This window comes from Staurois parvus, unplaced genomic scaffold, assembly GCF_062004578.1.
Source record: "Staurois parvus isolate SC_StPar_1 unplaced genomic scaffold, SC_StPar_1.0 ptg000659l, whole genome shotgun sequence".
NCBI lineage: Eukaryota > Metazoa > Chordata > Amphibia > Anura > Ranidae > Staurois > Staurois parvus.
In genome coordinates this window covers 30015-52844 of record NW_028318455.1, presented here as the reverse complement: position 1 = coordinate 52844, position 22830 = coordinate 30015, and the positions used below count along the sequence as shown (strand labels likewise).

Genomic DNA, 22830 nt, shown 5'->3' with positions numbered 1-22830 from the left:
TGGGTGTGGTTTGAGTGAGGACACAGGGGCCCCATGATCCCCTACTGTCCAGGGGCCCCATGAGTTGCTAGTCTGTCCCTGGTTGCAGCATAGTCTTTTTGCATACCCAAATTGTGGGAGTGGAGTTACTGATTTGAAAAAAGGGTGTGAAGAGCGATATTTTTAGCAGTTTCATGCAACATGTCCCCAGACTCTGTATCCTGCAGTATGCCCCTGACATAATCTACAGCTTAGCAGAAGTTCGTGAACATATCTAGTGTGTCTGCAGTTTCTGACAGCCCTTCTGTAGCAGAAGGACAATACTGCTATAGCATTTGTGGGCGTTCAGTGCTTTTAGGGGCCACAAACAAAAACAAAAAAACAAACAAATGCACTTTTAATGCATATCATTAAAAGGACATGGTCCCTATACAGGAAAAGAAAATGAAAGTCACTATCTTATATTAAGATATAAGTGTGTTCCCTCCACTGGAGTCTGAAGGTATGGACTTCCTTCCTCCTGCTGGAAGAAAGAATCAGCTCACAGAAGCATTAAAGGGAGAACTAGGCAGGGAATTAAATTCTGCTCCTCTTTTTCAACACACCAAACCAGGGAAGTTTCATACTTGGCACAGCAAAATGTACCCTGCAATCCTCTTTAGAAGTACAGTTCCCCATTTAGTTTTATTAGACTGTAGGGACAGGAGTGAGTGAGCAGAAATGAGGCTGCCCTTTAATCTGTCTATATGCTTGCAGGAGTTTAAGCAGGAGTTTAAAGTAGATTTTTAGAAATACCACAGAAAGTTAGTGAAAAATAAAGTTATTCTTTTTGGATCCACATAATTACTGGACTAATAAATATAAACCAACACATTAAGTGAAATCTATTAATTATACACAAAAAGCATATTTATATATGTAAAAATAAAAACACAACAAAAGAAGTACAATTCTCCTTCCCAAGCACGTGGTAGGATGGAAAACATTTTTGTTGATTGTTGAAAGCTATATTCTTTGTTTCATGTCTGTTAGCAACCATATCAATCCAGCGTGCCTAGAAAAAGGAAAGAAAATATTAATGAAAACCTAAACTGATCAATCCCTTTTATTTTATTATTTACAAACAATTGCACTAGCACAGTTGTACTGTATTTTGCAAAGCAAGTGTATACTAAGATCCAGAATCCTTGATTGTGGAAATTATTATTGACACCCAAAACAGTTATTTTCCAAGTGCAACATAAAAGCAAGTGGTTTCTTTAAAAAATAAAAATATTTCAGTTATTCAGTGTCCTTTTAAGCTCATCTCCAGCCAGGGCTCCCCCTCTTACTAATAAGCTAATTGTATGTAACACTTTCATTGCCGGAGCATCTTGAATTGCATTTGCATTATTTGCACAATGATTACTTAAAACCCCCCAAAAAAACATTCAAAGCAGAAAACCTGAAGAATAAAATGCTAAGCATAAAAGATCAGAGTGCTTGCGGCTAATGTCCAGAATAAAAACTGTAATGTTCATAACCAGCAGACAATATAAAACAGTTTAATGGAGCAATAATAGCAAGAATCACCATAAGGAGCCTGTGTATGCGAGGGGGGGAGGAGCCTGAACATGGCGGCCGAGGAGAGCGCGAGGCAGTAGCTTCCCACTAGGCTTCGCTTCCTGACCTTCCCAGGGGCCCTCTAGATACATGTTAAGGAGGGACAGACTCACCGGAGTGCGGGGGCATTGGTGGAGCAGTCGGAGGGTCGGTGATGTGAGGAGCAGTGAGGTGGAGAAGGAGATCGTTCCCCTTGAGCTTCACGTAACAACGAGCCGGGTTGCTGGGAGACGAGGCGGGACCACGGGGTAAGCCGCGGAGGAACACTGGGAGGAAAAGAAGCCGGCCTGCGTCCCGAGGAGAGCAGAAGGTGCCGGTTCGCTCCTGGCTTCGTTCCCCAGCTTGCTGTACGGGCTTAGACCCAGCTTGCTGTTAAAGGATGGACCCCAAATAGCAGTGGGGTATAAAAGAAAGGCCCAGGAGACCCGGAGGAATCCCCCTGAGGACTGAGCATCTGAGGAAAGCCCTCCACCCGAAAAACATTGAAAGAGAAGGGTGAGTGAGAGCGGCTGGGGCTTACTGTGTGCTGATATCCTTAGTGGTATAGAGGAGCAAAGGGTGAAAGAGAGGAGCGGGGGATTCCCAAGGGTCATGAAGAAGTAGTGAAGAGAAGAGGACCAAGGTGACTTAGAAAAATAAAGTAAAAGGAAAAATAGTAGGCAAGGCTGGGTCACAAAATATAGACATTTGGTATCTTCCTGTCTTGAGCACATAGAAGAAAATAAGACCCATAGAGGACATGAAGAATAAAGGAGTTAAAAGGAAGTGGGTTCAAAGGGTCTCAACCGGGTACGATTAAGAAATATACATCTCAAGGAAATGTTACTCCAGAAAGGTCCCAAGGCGCAAGCGAAAAGGGTGAAACGGAAACTAGTCTGGGAAATAGCCTTAGATTATCATTGGGCATGAATAGTAGTTGAAGTCAACAAATAGAGGATATTATGGAGAGGAAAGAATCTGACAGTGAATTACAAGTACCAAATAAAAAAGATGACAGAAATGTTTCAAATTTGAAGAAAATGATAAAGCAAGAAATGACAACTATTCGTAATGATTTAGGGTATCTGTTATTGAGAGTGGGAGAAAGTTAAAAATCAGGCCCAAACCATAGTCAATTTAGAAAAGATGATAACAAATATGGGGAATGTTCAGAAAAAATTGCTTTATAGGATGGAAGTACAAGAAAATAAAGAAAGGAGGAGCAATCTCAGGGTACGAGGAATTCCAGAGGCTGCAAAAGGGGAAGCATTGTATGAATTAGTTTGCAGAATTTTAAACTCCATAATGGACAGACCTGAACTAGACTTGATTTAATGGGACAGAGTTTTCAGAATAGGAAGGCTCAGGTTACTGGGAAGGAGAGACTGAGAGATACAGTTGTCCAATTTCAAAAGTATGGGGATAAAGATGAGATCTGGAGGAAGATCAAAGGAAGAACAATTAGTTTTTGGAGCAATAGATATCCAGATTTTTGCGGACTTCACACCAGAGACCCTGTCGAGAAGGAGATCCCTGAGACCCTTGTTGGAGCAAATGAGAAAACAGAACGTGCAGTATAGATGGGGAACCCCAGCGTGCCTAATTGGATGGAGAAATGGAGAAATACAGCCTACCTAAGATTTCCGGAGGAATTGAGAGACTTTTGTGATAGACTGGACTTGCAAAGAATGGAGATAGTTGGGTGGGAAGAAGGAGTAATAGAAGCTATAAGAAGAGAGGACTGGCAGCGGGTCGGAGGGGGAGGGAGGGGGGGTTTGGGAGGGGGGGGAGAAAGAGGAGAGAGAATTAAGAGAAAAGGATTTTTTTTTCTCTTTTCTTCTCCCTCTCTCTCTCTCTCTCTCTCTTCCTCACCGTCCCCCTTTTTAAGATATGATACCCCCTCCAGAGTTTCAGTTCTGGGGGGTTGGTGGAAATTTTCTGAGTCAATTGGATAGAGAGAGGGGAGAGCCGTTCATGGGCGGAGGTCAACCCCAAAGTCTTAAATCAAAGGTGGGATTAGGCCCACAAATGATTAGTAGGCAGTTTACAAGCCTAAAAAGGGGTGGGGGAGGGGATGGGGGGTTGGGGCTTAGGTGGGGAGGTGGAGAGGGAGGGGTTTTAGGGTCAACACTCTGCATGATAGAGGGAGGTATAAAAGCAAGGAAAGAGGAGGAGGAGAGTTGGAGGAGAAGCAGAAAGAATTAAGAAGGAAGATGGAAGAAATACAGTTTATAACTTATAATGTGAATGGGTTGAATTGTCCTGGGAAAAGATTTAGATTATTTAAAGAGTTACATCACAGAGCATCTTCAGTAGTATTTTTGCTGGAGACACATTTTGAGATAGAGTCAAATGTGAAGTTAAAATCTAAATATTATCCAATATGGTATTATGCTGACTCCCCGATTAAAAGAGCAAAAGGGGTTGCAATAGGGTTGGCAAAGAATATAAGGTTCGAGCTGGAGGATAGAAAGACAGATCCGGAGGGGAGATTCTTGTTTTTAAAAGGTAAACAAGGAATCGAGTGCACATTAGCCAATATATATTGTCCTAATAAGAAGCCGGAGATGTTTTTGAAGGGTGCATTGAAAAAACTGATTTAAAAACTTTAAAAAAGGCCGTTTGATAGTAGCGGGAGATTTCAATTTCTGTATGGACCCACAAAAGGATGCTACCTCTTCTGTGCAGAGGGGGGGGGGGGGGGGTAGGTCTCTGAGAGTTTTGAAAAAGGTGATCCATGAGTACCAACTAGTGGACATCTGGAGAATTATGCATATGAATGATAGAGACTATACCTTCTTCTCAAATGCACATGAGATATATTCGAGATTGGATTATATATTAGTAGATCACCAACTTATTGAATTTCTGGTTAAAGTAGAAATAGAAGCAAGGACACTCTCGGACCACGCACCTGTTATAATGAAAATGGGATGGGGAAGGCGGTGGACAGGAGGTTTAGGATGGAAGTTAAATGAGGCGCTTCTCCTGGATAAGGATACTGCTCAGAAGATTGGGGAAGAGATTAAGCTATATTTTAAGGAGAACGAGACGGAGGAAGTGTCGATAGCTACAGTGTGGGAGAACCATAAGGTGTATATATAAGAGGAATCTTGATTGCGATTGGCGCTAAAAAGAAAAAAAGAAAGAAGAGAGAAATTAGTGGGCTATTAAAAGAAATATTTGACCTGGAACAGATATACAAGAATAAAATAACAAAAGAAACAAGGCAGAAGTTAATAATTAAGAAAGAAGAAATGGAGACATTGATGGAAGAGGAGAGGAGAAGAGTATATAATAAAGTATTAAGTGAGAGATACAGATGGGGAGATAAACCAGGAAAATATTTCATGAGAGCCCTGAGTAAAAAGAAAAACAGAAATTATATAGATACAATAAAAAGCCCCAAGGGGGAGTTGGTTCATTCAACTAAAGAGATTATTAAAGTGTTTACGGAGTACTATAGAAAGCTGTATAATATTAGTTCCCAAGTTTCTTTAAAAGACACTAAAGAGGTAAACATTGAAAAAAGGAAGATATAGCTAAAAAATGCGAGCTTACCAAAATTAAGCGAAGCACAATTGAACTCCTTGGATGCAGAAATTACCCAGGAAGAAATAAAAGCAGCACTAAAAAGTACAGGAGCGGGAAAAGTCCAGGACCAGACGGTTATACCGTGAGGTACTATAAAAAAATATAGTGAATTATTATTACCCAAGTTGAAGAAATATATGAATGACTTGGGAAGTGGAATGGAGATGAGGAGAGAATCTTTACAGGCCCATGTAGTTCTTATTCACAAGGAAGGAAAAGATGCTTCTCAGTGCTCTAGCTATAGACCAATTTCATTACTGAACACTGATACTAAGCTGTACGCAAAGGTTTTAGCAAATAGATTGAAAGATCTAATGCCTGAATGGATACATGGAGATCAGGTGGGCTTTGTCCCAAGGAGGGAGGGTAGAGATAACGGGTGGAGAACTCTCATGCTTATTCAGAAAAGCAGAAAAGGAAATGCTCCGGTGGTAGTGCTGTCAATCGATGCCGAGAAGGCATTTGATAGAGTTGACTGGGGCTTTATGATGGAAACCCTGGAAGCCCTGGGGATCGGAGTGAAAATGCGAGAGTGGATAGGAAAATTATATAGGGAGCCCACCGCAATTATTACGGTAAATGGGGAGAGGTCGGAACCCATTGGGATGTCAAATGGAACAAGACAGGGTTGCCCACTGTCCCCTTTGTTGTACGTTCTGTCATTGGAACCCCTGTTGTCAACAATAAGGAATAGTGGGGATGTAAAAGGAATTCAGACAGAAACTACAGAACATAAAGTAGCGGCCTTTGCGGATGACTTGTTGCTGTATGTGGGGAATCCCAGGATAACACTTCCAAAGTTAATGAAGGTACTGAAGGAATATGGAGAACTATCGAACTTAAAAATTAACCCAACAAAAACTGAGATTCTGAATATTAATATACCAAAGGGTGAAAAAGAAGAAATACAAAAGGAATTTCCCTTTATATGGAGGGAAAGAGATATAAAATATCTATGAATAAAACTCACTGCTTCACATAAGTATTAGTATAAACGAAACTATATTTCAATGTTAAATGAGATCAAGGAGGAATTAAAAGCATTAGAGGGGGGGAAACCCGTCATGGATAGGACGCATAAACCTGATAAAAATGGTAATTGTACCCAAAATACTGTATAGATTTCAAATGATTCCAATCAAATTCCCAAAAGCTTTTTTTAGGACAATGAAAAGAATGATAACAAGATATATATGGAGAAATAAAAAACCAAGAATATCCTATGAATCGTTAAGCAGGAGTAAAGAGAAGGGGGGATTGGGATTGCCAGATGTTAAAAGATATTACAAAGCAGTAATTTTAGCAAGAATCTATGATTGGACATATAATCCAAAAGGGAAAAGTTGGGTGAAAATTGAGAATGAACTTAGTGGAACTAGTTTGAGTAAGATTATATGGGTGCCAGCACAGTATAGAGGAATTAAAGGTAGCACAAGTCTTTACACTTTAAATGTTTTAAGGGTTTGGGATAATTTGCACAAAAATATGAAGTGGGATTTCAGTTCTATATTAATGCCACTAGGAAACACAGAGTTTTTCCCTCCGGGCAGAGAGGAGATAACAGGGAAATGGTTTAAAAGGGAAGATGTTCAATTGAGAGATATATTGGTGGAGGGGGAATTGAGATCACTTAAAGACTTGGAAGAGAAAAAGGGAGAGATCTTCATCAGGATAGATGAGTGGAGATATCATCAATTAAAATGTTTTATTGGGAATCTCCCGAAACCTTTGAGATTAAAAAAGGATTGGAATTTGTTTGAAAGGATGTTGGAGTCACGAGGGGATGGGAAGCACAGTATTGCCAAAGTATATAGAATACTCACTGAATTAGACATGAACACAAAGTTAATTTATATAACAAAATGGGAAAGAGATATGGGGGTGGTTTTAGATGAGGATAAACAGAAAAAGATATATAGATTGACTCACGAGAATATGAGTATGAGAGAGGTGGAAATAAATTATAAGTGTTTGACAAGATGGCACATCACACCGAATGTTGAGCACAGGATGAGTGTGGAGAATTCAAAGTGGTGCTGGAGGGGATGCGGAGAGATTGGCACAGTGTTTCACATATGGTGGGAATGTCCGAAAATTCACGTTTTTTGGAAGTTAATAGTTAAATGAATTGAGATAATAACTGGGATTGACATAGGGTTGGATCCTATGATTTGTCTCTTACATAGCATTGAGCTATCGGTAAATAAATACAAAGAATCAGGTACAGTGGGGATCGAAAGTTTGGGCACCCCAGCTAAAAATTTGTATTAATGTGCATAAAGAAGCCAAGGAAAGATGGAAAAATCTCCAAAAGGCATCAAATTACAGATTAGACATTCTTATAATATGTCAACAAAAGTTAGATTTTATTTCCATCATTTACACTTTCAAAATAACAGAAAACAAAAAAATGGCATCTGCAAAAGTTTGGGCACCCTGCAGAGTTAATATCTTGTACTGCCCCCTTTGGCAAGTATCACAGCTTGTAACAGTAGTGGTGTGAACCTCCTGCGCTCCCAAGTGTTTTAAACTAATAAAAAATATAAATAAATATGTGTATAAATCCCAAGGGAAGCTGCTAACATTAAATCATATACCAGTGATTATAATAGATAAAAGTAATAAAGAATGCAGCGCTACACTCAAATCATAAAAATATGTGAATGTGGGATCCCAAAATATCATATAAATTAAATAAATGTGACAGTGTTAACAATAAATATTAATTAGTGCTTATCAATAATACCATCAACACAAATATAATAAATAGCTCAAAACATGTGAAAGAACATATGAAAAAAACATATCCATATATATATATGCATAAACCAAAACTACACATATATATGATATAATCACACGTGCCTGTTGTGAAGTGAAATAACCATAATAATGGTACAAACGAAAGTGTATCTCAAAGTCCAAAAAATATTAATGGTGACAAAACAGTAAACGGTGCTTCCAAATAATACTGTTAGTGACCATAGGTGAAACTCGTGCAGATTTCTGAGTGTGTACAAATCTGAGAATCCAACCACCATCTGGATAAGCCTCTCACCTCATCCCTTCGACCCTTGCGGATCAAAGAGCAGTAGTGGATCCCCCTCACGGATCCTCCAAGCACAAAATCACTCCAAAGGCAGTTTTCTCAGAATTTAGTATTCCCACTCTGGCTCTTCTCCAGGAAAATGTTGTAGTATCAATCTCTCCTCTGCTGCCACTTCCAGCAAGGACTACTCTGACATATGTGTAGTTTTGGTTTATGCATATATACTGTATATGGATATGTTTTTTTCATATGTTCTTTCACATGTTTTGAGCTATTTATTATATTTGTGTTGATGGTATTATTGATGAGCACTAATTAATATTTATTGTTAACACTGTCACATTTATTTAATTTATATGATATTTTGGGATCCCACATTCACATATTTTTATGATTTGAGTGTAGCGCTGCATTCTTTATTACTTTTATCACAGCTTGTAAACGCTTTTTGTAGCCAGCCAAGAGTCTTTCAATTCTTGTTTGAGGTATCTTTGCCCATTCTTCCTTACAAAAGTTATTTAAGATTTCTGGGCTGTCTGTCACGCACTGCTCTTTTAAGGTCTATCCATAGATTTTCAATTATGTTGAGGTCAGGAGATTGTGAAGGCCATGGCAAAACCTTCAGTTTACGCCTCTTGATGTAATCCCCCGTGGATTTCGAGGTGTGTTTAGGATCATTATCCATTTGTAGAAGCCATCCTTTCTTTAACTTCAGCTTTTTCACAGATGGCATCAAGTTACCATCCAAAATTTGCTGAAATTTTATTGAATCCATTTTTCCTTCTACTCGTGAGATGTTCCCTGTGCCACTGGCTGCAACACAACCCCAAAGCATGATTGATCCAACCCCATGCTTAACAGTTGGACAGAGGTTCTTTTCATTAAATTCTGTGCCCTTTCTTCTCCAAATGTACCTTTGCTCATACCGGCCAAAAAGTTCAATTTTAACCTCATCGGTCCACAGAACTTGTTTCCAAAATGCATCAGGCTTGTCTGTTCATTTGCAAATTTCAAACGATGATTTTTGTGCTGAGGACGTAGAAGAGGTTTTCTTCTGATGACTCTTCCATGAAGACCATATTTGTACAAGTATCTCTTTATAGTGGAATAGTGTACCACAACTCCAGTGTCTGCCAGATCTTTCTGGAGAGATCGTGCAGTCAAACGTGGGTTTTGAATTGTTTTTCTCACAATCCTGCGAGCTGTTCTGTCTGATATTTTTCTTGGTCTTCCAGATGTTGCTTTAACTTCCACTGTTCTTGATGACTGCCATTTCTTAATTACATTCTGAACAGAGGATATTGACATCTTAAAACGCTTTGCTATCTTCTTATAGCCTTCTCCTGCTTTGTGAGCGTCAACTATTTTCAGTTTCAGTTTTCTAGACAACTGCTTAGAAGAACCCATGGTGCCGATTGTTGGGGCAAGGTCAGATGAGTCTGGGCATTTAAAACCTTTGAGATTGACATCACCTGGTCTTCCCAGACAATGATTGAGAACAATCCATGACACTGGCAGGTCTCAGCTTTGCCAAGGGGGCAGTGCATGCTATAAATTCTGCAGGGTGCCCAAACTTTTGCAGACGCCATTTTTTGTTTTCTGTTATTTTGAAAGTGTAAATGATGGAAATAAAACCTAACTTTTGTTGACATATTATAATGTCTAATCTGTAATTTGATGCCTTTGGAGATTTTTCCATCTTTCCTTGGCTTCTTTATGCACATTAATACAAATTTTTAGCTGGGGTGCCCAAACTTTCGATCCCCACTGTATGTAACTATCAGCCTCCTGGACCGGTGTGAAGCTTCCTTTTGACCTAAAACAATGGACACATGCTTCTACTCACTATAATGATAACTGCCTCGACCTTTTACTCTCCTACCTTGCAACCTCACCAACTTTTCTTTTCCTCTCTGATCACTCCCTTATTGGCTTCACTCTCTCCTTGGCTTCCAACTACCGAACAGTTACCTGTAGAAACCTTCACTATCTTAACCCTTCTTTTCTTTTTCTCAACAGATTGTCTCGATGACAAGTTCTCAGCTCTGTCCTACCCCAAGCTGGTCACTTCTGTCTACAACAGATCACGGTCATCTACCCTGGGCACATTGGCCTCCCTCACTACACACATAATTAAGCACCGACCGCTACAGCCCTGGCAAACAGACAATACCAGATGCCTAAAAAAAAATGTAGCCGTGCTCTTGAGCGTTTATGGCGTAAGACTAAGACCCAGCTAGATTTCGACCAATATAAATCTGCCCTTCAAAAATACAATTCCTGTCTCCACTGCCAAACAGACCTATTTTATCACTCTCATTAACACCCTCTCACGCAATCCCCGTCAACTCTCTTCTACCTTCAACTCACTACTTCGTCCTTCTTTACTCCCTCACCCTACACTCCTTGTCCACCTGCACAATCTATACTTCCCTTGTTTATCAACCTTCTCTATAGTAGATGGGTTACTTTTTCTAAAGGCCACCTAACCACCTGTTCCCTGGACTCTGTTCCCTCGCAAATACTACGGTCACCCTCTGGCTCTATCCTTCATTCTTTAACTCATATCTTCAATCTCTCCCTTTCTACTGGTATCTTCCCCAACTCTCTAAAACATACGCTAGTTACAGCAACGATACTTTCACAACTGAGAGAATGGTTTAATAACTCATCTATTGCTACATTGTGGAGTCAAATAGAATCTACCTACATTCAAGGAGAGAATCTAAGTGCATGGCTCCTGGGAATACCCCTAGGGATGCCGATCTCACCCACTCTCCCCCTGCCTATTATAGCGACAATCTCTGCATAGCGGATTCTCATCTGTGCTCCTTGTCCTTCCATGCAAGCAGTGATGCCTAATCTTCCTTTGCACATTTTACTACATCTTATTGAAGATATTCCTATACGCCACTTGTCTGCATGCGGCATAGCATACATTCAGGATTTTTTTAACAACTCTTCTCTTAAATCATTCGCATCTCTTCAACAAGAATTCCACCTACTTCCCCAATTACTTTTCACCTACCTTAGTATATCCCATTGCCTATCTAAACAATCCTACCCCTTTTACAAACTTCATAAACCCGCTTGGAACTATATCTCTCACTCTACTGCTATTTCACTTTTCTATAATATCTTAAACCAAAAGAAATTATTTACTATGGTTAAACCACTTCTCCAATACTGAGCAACAGTGGCTTCACGCATTACAATCAATTTACCGAGTTACCTGCTGCTCGACACTTTGGGAATTAACACAAAAAATATCCCTTAGATGGCATCTCACTCCCATTAAAATGGCACATTTAATAACCATGTATCCCCTTTGTTCCAGAGGAACTGCGGGAACCCTGAGAGCTTTATTCACATCTTTTGGCATTGTCCGCTCCTAAACTACTCTGTTCTACGATTTTTAACATTTGTCAGCTATTTCACAGTCCTATGTTCCCCTAAATCCGGATTTAGTGTTACTGAATTTAAATATTGACAGTATTAACCCCCATGCTAAACACTCTGTCACCCACTATCTTTAAGCAGATAGATTGAGTATCACTAGATCTTGGAAAACCTCTCATCCGCCCACTGCGTTTGATTCTATCGCATTAGTTCACAGGCATTGTACTTATGAACTTGCGATGGCTTCAAGCAAAAGTAAATATAGAAAAGTACTTGGCCTATGGCAACCTTGGTATCAAACAAACCCACCTGCGTGAACACCTCACTTTGGAAGAACGTTCTTTAGCTGATCTCTCTAAGCTTTGACATTTTACATGTAAACGTTATTGTGTCACTGGTCTTTGTATGATTTTTTTTTTTTTTTCTCTGTTCTGTTTACCTGTTTTTTTTTCTAATTTTATCCATGACAATCACCTCAAGCATCCATGACTGTAGAATGTTTATCTACTGCATACGGGTATATCTTGTATTTCTATGTAAAAGTTTCCAATACAAATTATTGAAACATAAAACATGCGCTAGTTGCCCCCATACTTAACCAATTCAATACCGGGCAATTTTACACCTTCCTGCCCAGGCCAGTTTTCAGCGCTCTCACACTTTGAATGACAATTGCACGGTCATACAACATTGTACCCAAACTAAAATTTTATCATTTTCTTCACAAAACTAGAGCTTTCTTTTGGTGGTATTTAATCACCGCTGGGGTTTTTATTTTTTGCTAAATTAAAAAAAAAAAAGACTGAAAATTTTGAAAAAAAAACACGTTTTTCTTTGTTTCTGTTATAAAAGTTTGCAAATAAATAATTGTTCTTCATAAATTTAGGCCAAGATGTATTCTGCTACATGTCTTTGATGAAAATAACCCATATTAGGATGTATTTTTTAGTTTGTAGGAAAGTTATAGAGTTCACAAACTATGGTATAGATCTGAATATTAATCAATCCTGAAGTACTGACAGCCAATCTAATTTCTTGAGGTCCAAGAATGTCAGAACAGTATAGATATCCCCCAAATGACCCCTTTTTGCAAAGTAGACAGTCCGACGTACTTCATAAGAGGCATGGCGAGTTTTTTGAAGTTGTATTTTTTTTGTCATAATTTTTCGGAAAATGAAAAAAATTTAAAAAATTAGTTTCACTATTTTTTTTTTACATATTGTCACCAGTGCAGTTCAGCGTCATCATATAACTGGCATGGCGGTGATCGAGGACACTGACTGGTGACAGTATGACAAAAAAAAATATTTTTTTTTTCTTTTTTTTTATTCAATTTTTTTCTTTTTTTTTTAAAGATTTTTTTTATCATATTTCACTATGACCAAAGTAGTACAATGTTACCATAGTAACATTGTACTACTTTGGGGAAGTGATCAGTATTTTATAAAATTTTTTTTTTTACACAATTTGCTTATAGCAAAGAATTACTCATCTATTGCTACATTTTTTGCTTATTTAAGCATTTGCTTATAGCAAAGAATTACTTTGCTATAAGCAAGCATTTAAGCATTTACCTGAATGACATCGATTCATTCAGGGTTTTTTTTTTTTTTTGTGCTTAGCTGTGATTTGGCCACAGCTACTCACATGACATGTGCATGTGATTAGCTGTGACCATTCACAGCTAGACACTAGTATACAATGGATGGCATGAATGAAGCCATCCATTGTATACAACTGTCATGTGACCTGCTGTGATTGGTCACAGCAGGTCACATGGTACCGGCAACGGGGGCCGATACTCAGATCTGTCATCGGCCGTGTCCGCGGTACAGAGCCGATGACAGATCGCACCGTTGCGCGGCTCTGCAGTAGTGCAATCTGCGCATGTGCGGGAGGACGCCATATGGCGTCCACCCGGAACGCTGATGACATTTGCCGGCCGCCATTCGGCCATAGGGCGGGCGGCAAATGGTTAAAAAGGCCTCACTGGACCCCACCAATTTTGGCAGCCTAAGACCCATGTCCTTACTCCTTTTTGCCTCCAAACTTCTTGAATGTCTAGTCCACAACTGGCTGAGCTGCCACATTATTGAGAACAACCTTCTCGATCCCCTTCAGTCTGGATTTCACCCACAACACTCCACAGAAACTGCTCTCCTAAAACTCAGAAACAGCTTACTAACAGCTAAAACCAATGATCACTATTCCGTATTCTTACTCATGGACCACTCCGCTGCCTTTGACACAGTTGGCCACCTTCTCCTCCTCAGAAAATGATTTACTTGCTCTCCGTGACTGTACTCTCCATTGGTTTGAATCTTGCTTATCTCAGCACATCTTCAGTGTCACTTAAAACTCTACTGCCTCCTCTCCTACTCCTCTTAATGTCGGTGTCGCCCAAGGTTCTGTCCTTGGACCTCTCCTTTTCTTAATCTACACAGATCACTTCCCATGGTTTCCAATACCATTTCTATGCTGATGACACACAAATCTATCTCACTACTTCTCAGCTCATCCCATCAGTTTCCTCACGTATCTCTGATTTACTAACAGACATATCAAACTGGATGTCACACCACTTCCTAAAACTTAACCTATCCAAATCTGAGCTCATAATATTTCCTCCCCCACGTGCCTCTTCTCCTGATTTCTTAGTCAAGATCAATAGCACCACTATCAACCCATCCCTGCATGCCAGGGTGCTAGGGTTAGCCCTGGATTCTGAACTATCCTTTCAGGCCCACATCCAATCCCTGTCCAAATCATGCCGCCTCAATCTCCGCAACATCTACAGAATGTGGCCCTTTTTAACCAATGATACCACAAAACTCCTAATTCACTCTCTGGTTATCTCTCACCTCGACTACTGCAACTCCCTCCTCATTGGCTTACCTTTACATAGGCTATCCCCCCTCCAGTCCATCATGAATACTGCTGCCAGGCTCATCCACCTTACCAACCATTCAGTGTCTGCTACCCCTCTCTGCCAATCCCTCCAGACCTAAATCCAATTGAGATTCTGTGGCAAAACTTGAAAATTGCAAAATAGCTCAAGCTCTGTCAGATTGGATGGGGAGTGTCTGTGAGCAGCAAAGAATGGGAAAAAATGTCACTCTCTAGATGTGCAAAGCTGGTAGAGACATACCCAAAAAGACTTGCAGCTGTAATTGTAGCAAAAAGGTGGTTCTACAAAGTATTGACTCTGGGGGGCTGAATACAAATGCACACCACACTTTTCAGATATTTGAAAAAAATTTTGAAATTTTATCATTTTCCTTTCACCTCTCAATTATGTGCCACTTTGTGTTGGTCTATCACATAAAATCCCAATAAAACACATTTTAGTTTTTGGTTGTAACATGACAAAAAGTGGAAAACTTCAAGAGGTATGAATAATTTTTCATGACACTGTTAAATGTGTTTATCTGAGGGATAAAAAAAAGATCTCAGAGTTTTATTTTTATTTTGAGTGTCTTGCGATTTTGCTTATTTTCATTATTTACCTTTTTAAAACTAGCAAATAGAACTTACAAGGCCTCATACGCACTGGTTTAATTTAGATACAGTTTTTCCTGACAGGAGAAAATCAGAGTTATAAACTCACCTAATTCCTAACTACAAACTGCATCAAGAATATAAATGTAGAAAAAATAAAGTGCACCAAATATAGCATATCATTTTTGTCATACCTTCCAAAAATGCAAATTCATCAAAGGCATCTACTGCATTATCTGAAATAGAAAAATAGAAAAAAAGTGATGTTATGTATTAACGGGATAAATGAAAGTGTTCAACTTTGCCACTACCAGAGTTCTAACCCAATTTTTTTTCTCCAAATGTCAAATACAGGTGTAACCTGACTATGATAAAGATTTGTCTCCCTCACTCTCCCTGCTGCTATCCCAATGTTTTTTTTTCTACCTGCTATACTTCACCGATATCCCCCTATTTTGGCTACACCTTATGTAACTTTTTTTCCTGATGTTCTATTAATTTAGTTTTCAATTCCAGAACTCGTTTTTTACCTTTTGATGTCCTGTACACCCAAAAAGACTACCAACACACAAAACATATGTTAGATACATTAATATTACTAATACCATGATTATATGTACCTACGAAGGCTATTGAGATTCTATGCTGTAAGGTAAAGGTCTTGAACTGATATACATGCTGCCAATTCATTTATCATGCATTTCTTTGTAATATTTTTAAATTGCTTTTTAGGCAATAAAAGTTTTGTGACAACCGATTTAGGACTCCTAATATGACCTTTTGATATTCTGTTTTACAAGTGGCTTCTTTACCTGTGAGGTTCTTGTTTTATTAGGTTATTTTAACTAGGTAGTTCATTGTATATTATGAATGCTGCATCTAAAGTTACGTTCCTCTCACTAATACAATAATTTTATTAGTATACTTCCTATTATTAATTACTGGTCTTACTTTATTTATACAAATATGTATTTCATATGCAGAGCTATTTATAACTTAACACTTTACGGTCAGGTCCGTACATCGTATTGACCTGACAGCGGGCGGCTTTACACACACTCAGTGGTTGCAGCCACCAGGAGTGTGTGTATATCAGATGAAAGTGATCCGGCAGCTGGGTGGCCGCCCAATCGCTTCCAAACACCTGTGGTATTGGCCAAAGAGAAAGATCCCTGAGCATCAGACAGCTCATGCATATAAAGGGCTGTGGACAACTGAGACTAATGAGGTCTGGCTACCATGTATGATGTGGACCTTGGAATGGAGGCTTTTGCTCACCCAAAGCTCTACAAAGACTCTGGGCTCCAGTACCTAACAGAACTTATGGTCTGAGACAACAAAAAATTTGAGTTGGTATAAAATATTTAGGATTAGTACAGTACTGAAACTACCCTACTCCCTCCTTAACTATCAATGAATAGAAATTTTTTTTAAAAATGACAATTTTTTCACTTGTAAAGTGCTAATGCTGAACAAAAAAGTCTAACAGTGGCTATTTTCTCATTTACATACAGTAAGTGCCAATGTGTGAATAAAAATACAAGTCACTTATGTGTGAACAAAACACAAAGTTCACAAGAACAATTAATTATTAATATTAGTCGATCACACTTCAACCTTGTGGGCTTACAGTGAAGGAAAAAGTATTTGATCCCCTATCATTCAGCAGGATTTCTGGCTACCCTGTGTCTTTCATACAGGTAACAAGCTGAGATTAGAAGCAGTCTCTTAAAGGGAGCGCTGTTAATCTCATTTTGTTACCTGTATAAAAGACATCTGTCCACAGGAGCAATCAAACAATCAGATTCCAAACTCTCCACCATGGCAAAGGCCAAATAGCTGTCCAAGGATGTCAGGGACAAGACTGTAGACCTACAGAAGGCTGGACTTGGCTACCAAACTATCGCCAAGCAGCTTAGTGAGGTGACAACAGTTGGTGCAATCATTCGCAAATGGAAGAAACACAAAACTGTCAGTCTCCCTAGGTCTCGTGCACCATGCAAGATGTCACCTCGTGGAGTGTCAATCATGAGAACAGTGAGGAATCATCCCAGAACTACACGTGAGGATCTTGTCAATGATCTCCAGGCAGCTGGGCCCACAGTCACCAAGAAAACAATTGGTAACACACTATGCTGACAAGGATTAAAATCCTGCAGTGCCCGCAAGGTCCCTCTGCTCAAGAAAGCACAAGTCCAGGACCATCTGAAGTTTGCCACTGAACATCTGAATGATGCAGAGGATGACTGGTTGAAAGTGTTGTGGTCAGATGAGACCAAAATCGAGCTCTTTGGCATCAACTCAACTCGCCATGTTTGGAGGAGGAGGAATGCTGACACCAAGAACACCATCCCAACTGTCAAACATGGTGGTGGAAACATTCTGCTTTGGTGGTATTTTTCTGCTAAGGAGACAGGACAACTGCACTGCATCAAAGGGACAATGAACTGGGCAATATCAAATCTTGGGTGAGAACCTTCTTCCCTCAGCCAGGGCATTGAAAATTGGTCCTGGATGGGTGTTCCAGCATGACAGTGACACAAAACACAAAACACATGGCCAAAACAACAAAGGAGTGGCTCAAGAAGAAGCGCAATAAGGTCCTGGAGTGGCCTAGCCAGTCTCCAGACCTTAATCGGATTGAAAATCTTTGGAGGGAGCTGAAAGTTCGAGTTGCCAAACGTCAGCCACCAAACCTTAATGACTTGGAGAGGATCTGCCAAGAGGAGTGGACCAAAATCCCTCCTGAGATGTGTGCAAACCTGGTGGCCAACTCCAGGAAATGTCTGACCTCTGTGATTGCCAACAAGGGATTTGCCACCAAGTACTAAGTCATGTTTTGTGAAGGGGATCAAATACTTATTTCCTTCACTGTATCACATATAACACCTTTTACAAAATATCTGCTCTTTCCGTGCATTGCCACCGCGTTTTGCTCTTCATGATCCTTTTAGCCACCCCCCCCCCCTTCTATAATGGACCTATAAGACCAAACCCACTCTCTCCCTTAAATGAGAAGTATGGCCAAAGTTGAAGGTCACAGCTAAAGACCATTATCGGTGGATGTCAGAGCCAGTTCAGGCTCTGCAGTGATCCAATTATGTCGGGATCCACCCAAACTGCCTGATCGGCACCTGGCGCAGCCTCTTAGCATGCAGCCAAGAGCCTAAGCTAGCCACTTCAACCTCCTCCACCGTCTAGTGTTGCAGTGGAGGGACAGAGCAGAAAGCAATGACTGAAAGTCACCGCTCTGTGCTCAGAGAGGATCTGAGAAATGAGTGATCAGAGGTCTTTGATTGCTCAGTTCTCGTAGTAGAGACAGCGGGGTACAGATGCAGCTTGGAACGATGCTGCAGCCAACTAGGTGAATATGTATGTTAAATTTTTTTTATTCCTGAACTTTTCTCTCTTCAATAGGAAATCAACAGACACCATGATCAGCTTTCACACATCCAGATAAACCCAATCAGAAACTCGGAAGTATATGAAGAAAGGAAAAGTGCACTCCCATTGAGCACATAGTTGTTGTTTTTTTTTTTGTGACAATGTTAGGTGCTGCTGCTATTGTGCACATTGATTTTAATCAATAGAAAAATTAAATTTGAAACCTATAAGCCCATATACACAATCCTATACCCACAAATTTTCCAGAAGGTGGCAAAAAAGCCCCATCAAGCAAGTCCAATTTCTTCCAGAGGGGACAAATTCCTTTTTGATCCCACAGGTGATTGGGTATTCCCTGGATCAGCAAACTAGTGTTATTACCTACAAAATGTTAATATCCAGTTATATTTTGAACATTTAGGAATGCATCCAACTCTTTTTTTAAAAAAAAAAATACTCAACTGGCCAGAATTAGTTCTTGAGGGAGTTGACTACACATTTTCACAGATTTTGCTTTGAAGAAGCCTTTTCGTATGTGGAGGTTAAACCTCTTTTCCTCCAGATGTAAGACTGGCCCCCCTCCCTTGTCCTTTACAATGACCCAAAAGTGAATAACTCCACTTAATGTTCATTATATAGGCCACCTGTGTATTTATCTATGGTGATCATATCCCCCTCAGCCAGTCCAGCTCTTTAGGCGTACGTAGTACATCCAAATAGTGGCTGGTTAAGCACAGGCTGCTACTGCAGCCTTCAGTTTGTGCCCATTTTCCTCATCCAGATCCTGGCTGAACAGTGAAAGTGTACAGTGGCTGATCAGGGCTCTCCCTCTTACCAGGAGCTTGGGAACAAAATCAGAGGGCTTCAAAATGGCAAGCAGTAAAAGGTGGAGGATCTCCGATCAGAGCAGTCATTAACTGACTGATACAGCCAAGAAAGCATGTAACCAAGACAATCTCAGACCAGCACTAAACAGTCTGTAAAAATTAGAAACAATGAAATTAGATGCATTGTTGTCTATGGAATAATGCACATAGCTGAGTAAAAATCAGTAATACGGAGATGAGTATTTGAGTGCATTCATTTATGCTCATACGCATGTTTACACAAGTATAAAATTAGTATATTACAACATTGGCAATGAAGGATTTTACTCGTCCATATGCTTAAGCACCCCTACATGTTTATACAAGGTCTTTACAGAACATTTTACTCAGGATCTGACAACAAGATCCTGAGTATAAACATAAGTAAATTAGTACGCCTGTGTGCAACTGCCCTTTTGTCTTAATGTTTCTGGACCACATCTAATTTTAGCCATTGTGGTTCTTTTGTGGCTATGTCAATACTATCTCCATTATGAACTTTAGCTCCCTCATTTTCCTGCTGAAAGAGGTATTTAATTTGTCTTCTATGTCACCAACTGTAAATCATCTTGTAAGGGGCCTAGATGCCCAGACCTGATTTCTTTTACCATTAATATATTTAAAGGATTTTTGGGGATCGTCCTACTCTTTTTCCAACCTGTCATTTGTTTTGGATTTTTGTGGCCTTAATTTCCTTTTTCATAGTGTTACAAAATGTAAAAAAAAAAAGTAATATTTCATTAAATACACATTGATACAGTGTTTTCATATTTGAGTACCTGTCCAGACAAATATCATGAAATGAGTTTGATGCTTTTAGTATGAACTGAAAAGTGCATCTAAAATGAACATTTTAAAAATGTACATCTAAGTCATAAATAATGTTTTTTTCTTAAATGTCACCCACGAGTCCTTAAAGAATTGAGCTCTGTCATTTCAAAGCCTTTGTTTCTAATTTTTAGGGACTCTTTCATGACTGGCATAGTACCACTGGATTGGCGTAAGGCCAATGTGGTGCCAATATTTAAAAAGGGGTCAAAATCTTTACCAAGTAATTATAGACCTGTTAGTTTAACATCTATAGTTGGGAAGATACTGGAGAGTTTAATAAAAGACCACACAGATGAGTTCTTGCTGGAAAAAAATATTTTAAGCAACAGACAGCATCGATTCATGAAAGACAGAAGTTGTCAAACAAATCTGATTTCTTTTTATGAGGGGGTGAGCAAAACCTTGGACAGAGGGGTGGCGGTGGACGTGGTTTACTTGGATTTTGCAAAAGCGTTTGACACAGTTCCCCACACACAGCAAATGTGTAAGGTAAAGTCTATGGGCTTGGAAAAATCTGTATGTAAATGGGTAGAAAACTGGCTAAAAGATCGTATTCAGAGAGTAGTGGTTAATGATTCAAAAACTGAATGGTCTGGGGTCATCAATGGTGTACCCCAGGGTTCAGTGTTGGGACCCTTACTTTTTAATATATTTATAAACGATATAGGGTTTGAGATTAAAAATCCCATTTCAGTCTTTGCAGATGACACCAAGCTGTGTAGTGGAATAACGAGATTTAATGTTGATAAATGTAAGGTTATGCACTTGGGGGTTAAGAATATGCATGCATCATACATACTGGGGGGGGGGGGGGTACAACTGGGGGAATCAATAGTGGAGAAGGATCTGGTAGATCACAAGCTTAATAATGGCATGCAATGCCAAGCTGCAGTTTCGAAAGCGAGCAAAATCCTCTCTTGTATTAAAAGAGGTATAGACTCCAGAGAGATGATATATTACCCCTGTACAAATCATTAGTAAGACCTCATCTGGAATATGCAGGTCAGTTTTGGGCACCAATTCACAAAAAGAACATTGGGGAACTGGAGAAAGTACAGAGAAGGCAACTAAACTGATAAGAGGCATGGAGGAGCTCAGCTATGAGGAAAGAATAGAGGAACTGAATTTATTCTCTCTTGAGAAGAGGAGATTAAGGGGCAATATGATCAACATGTATAAATACATCAGTGGTTCATATAGTGAACTCGGTGTAGAGATATTCACCCTGAGGTCAACACAGAGGACAAGGGGGTACTCTTTACGTCTGGAGTAAAAGAAACTTAATCCCCTAACACGGAAAGGTTTCTTCACGGTTAGAGCTGTGAAAACGTGGAATAGACTCCCACAAGAGTTGGTTCTGGCCATCTCAGTGGATTGCTTCAAAAAAGGCCTGGATTGTTTCTTAGATACACAGAATATAACTGGATACTAACATTTATAGGTAACATTGATCCAGGGAATATCCGATTGCCTCTCGGGGGATCCAGAAGGAATTTTTTTTCCCAGCAGATGCAAATTGGTTCGTGCTTTGCTGGGGTTTTTTTTGTCTTCCTCTGGAATAACTGTGGGTATAGGATTATAACTTTTTTTTTCTATGGTTGAACTGGATGGACTTTTGTCTTTTTTCAGCCGGACTAACTATACTATACTAAATGTATTTTGACATTAAGACTATTTAACTAGTAGCCGACCGCAGATAGCCGAATGAGGGCTGCACTGCGGCCGGACAGTTCTGAGTGGACGTCATATGACGTCCTCCCAGAACGCGCTCTCCTGCGTGCCCCAGGGGGCGCGCACCTGGCGATCTCCGTGATCGCTGTGTCCTACGGACACAGCTGATCACGCGATGTGGTAAAAGGCCAATCACAGCGCCCTTTTACCACATGATCAGCGGTGTCCAATGACACGCTGATCAGAGGGAAATGCAAGTGCTGGTTCTCGGCTGCACTTTCCTCACGCTGTCAGATCGTGAGGAAAGTACTGCCGAGAACCGGCAGTTGTCAGAGCGGGGATCGGCACCGATCATCAGGGCACTGATGATCGGTGCCCAGCAGTGCCACCCGCAAGTTTCGCCCACCTGTGCCCAGTGCGCCCACTAGCTCCGCCCACCTGTGCCCAGCAGATCACTCACCTGTGCCCAGCGCTGAAAGCTGAAAATTGGCCTGGTAAATAAGGGGGTATAAGTGCCTGGTAGGCAAGTGGTTAACAAGCATACCTAATTTTTTTTTATTATATACTATATTAATTTCATCATTACAAAAGAAAATATTTTCTATACACACACACACACACACATATATATATATATATATATATATACACATACACACACACACACATAAACACATACACACAAATACATACATACACATATATATATATACATACACACACACACATTATTATTATACAGTATTTATAAAGCGCCAACAGTTCGCTCAGCGCTGTACATTACAAAGGGGGACAGAACATGCAACACAACAAACACTTTACTCCTGCGCTAGGAAAGGACTCAGTAGACCCAATAGGAATGTTCTGGAATTTTCTGGAATATGCACTGCTTGCTGCCCTCAACAGACCGGGGTGGTCCGAATACACTGGATACAAATGGAGAAACAGTTTGACATGCCTGTGTTATTAAGTGGATTG

General features: G+C 39.9%; 1 long non-coding RNA gene across 1 annotated transcript in view; it reads right to left on the bottom strand.

The window, feature by feature from the left end:
- Window positions 1–359: 359 nt before the first annotated feature.
- LOC149448740 (uncharacterized) overlaps window positions 360–22830 on the bottom strand; it is a 37090-nt gene continuing 14619 nt past the window's right edge. Inside the window, exons 2-3 of the long non-coding RNA XR_016315510.1 lie at window positions 15295–15336; window positions 360–1033 (exon numbers count right to left, since the gene is read on the bottom strand). This is a non-coding gene — a long non-coding RNA (uncharacterized LOC149448740). The remainder of the gene's footprint in view (window positions 1034–15294; window positions 15337–22830) is intronic.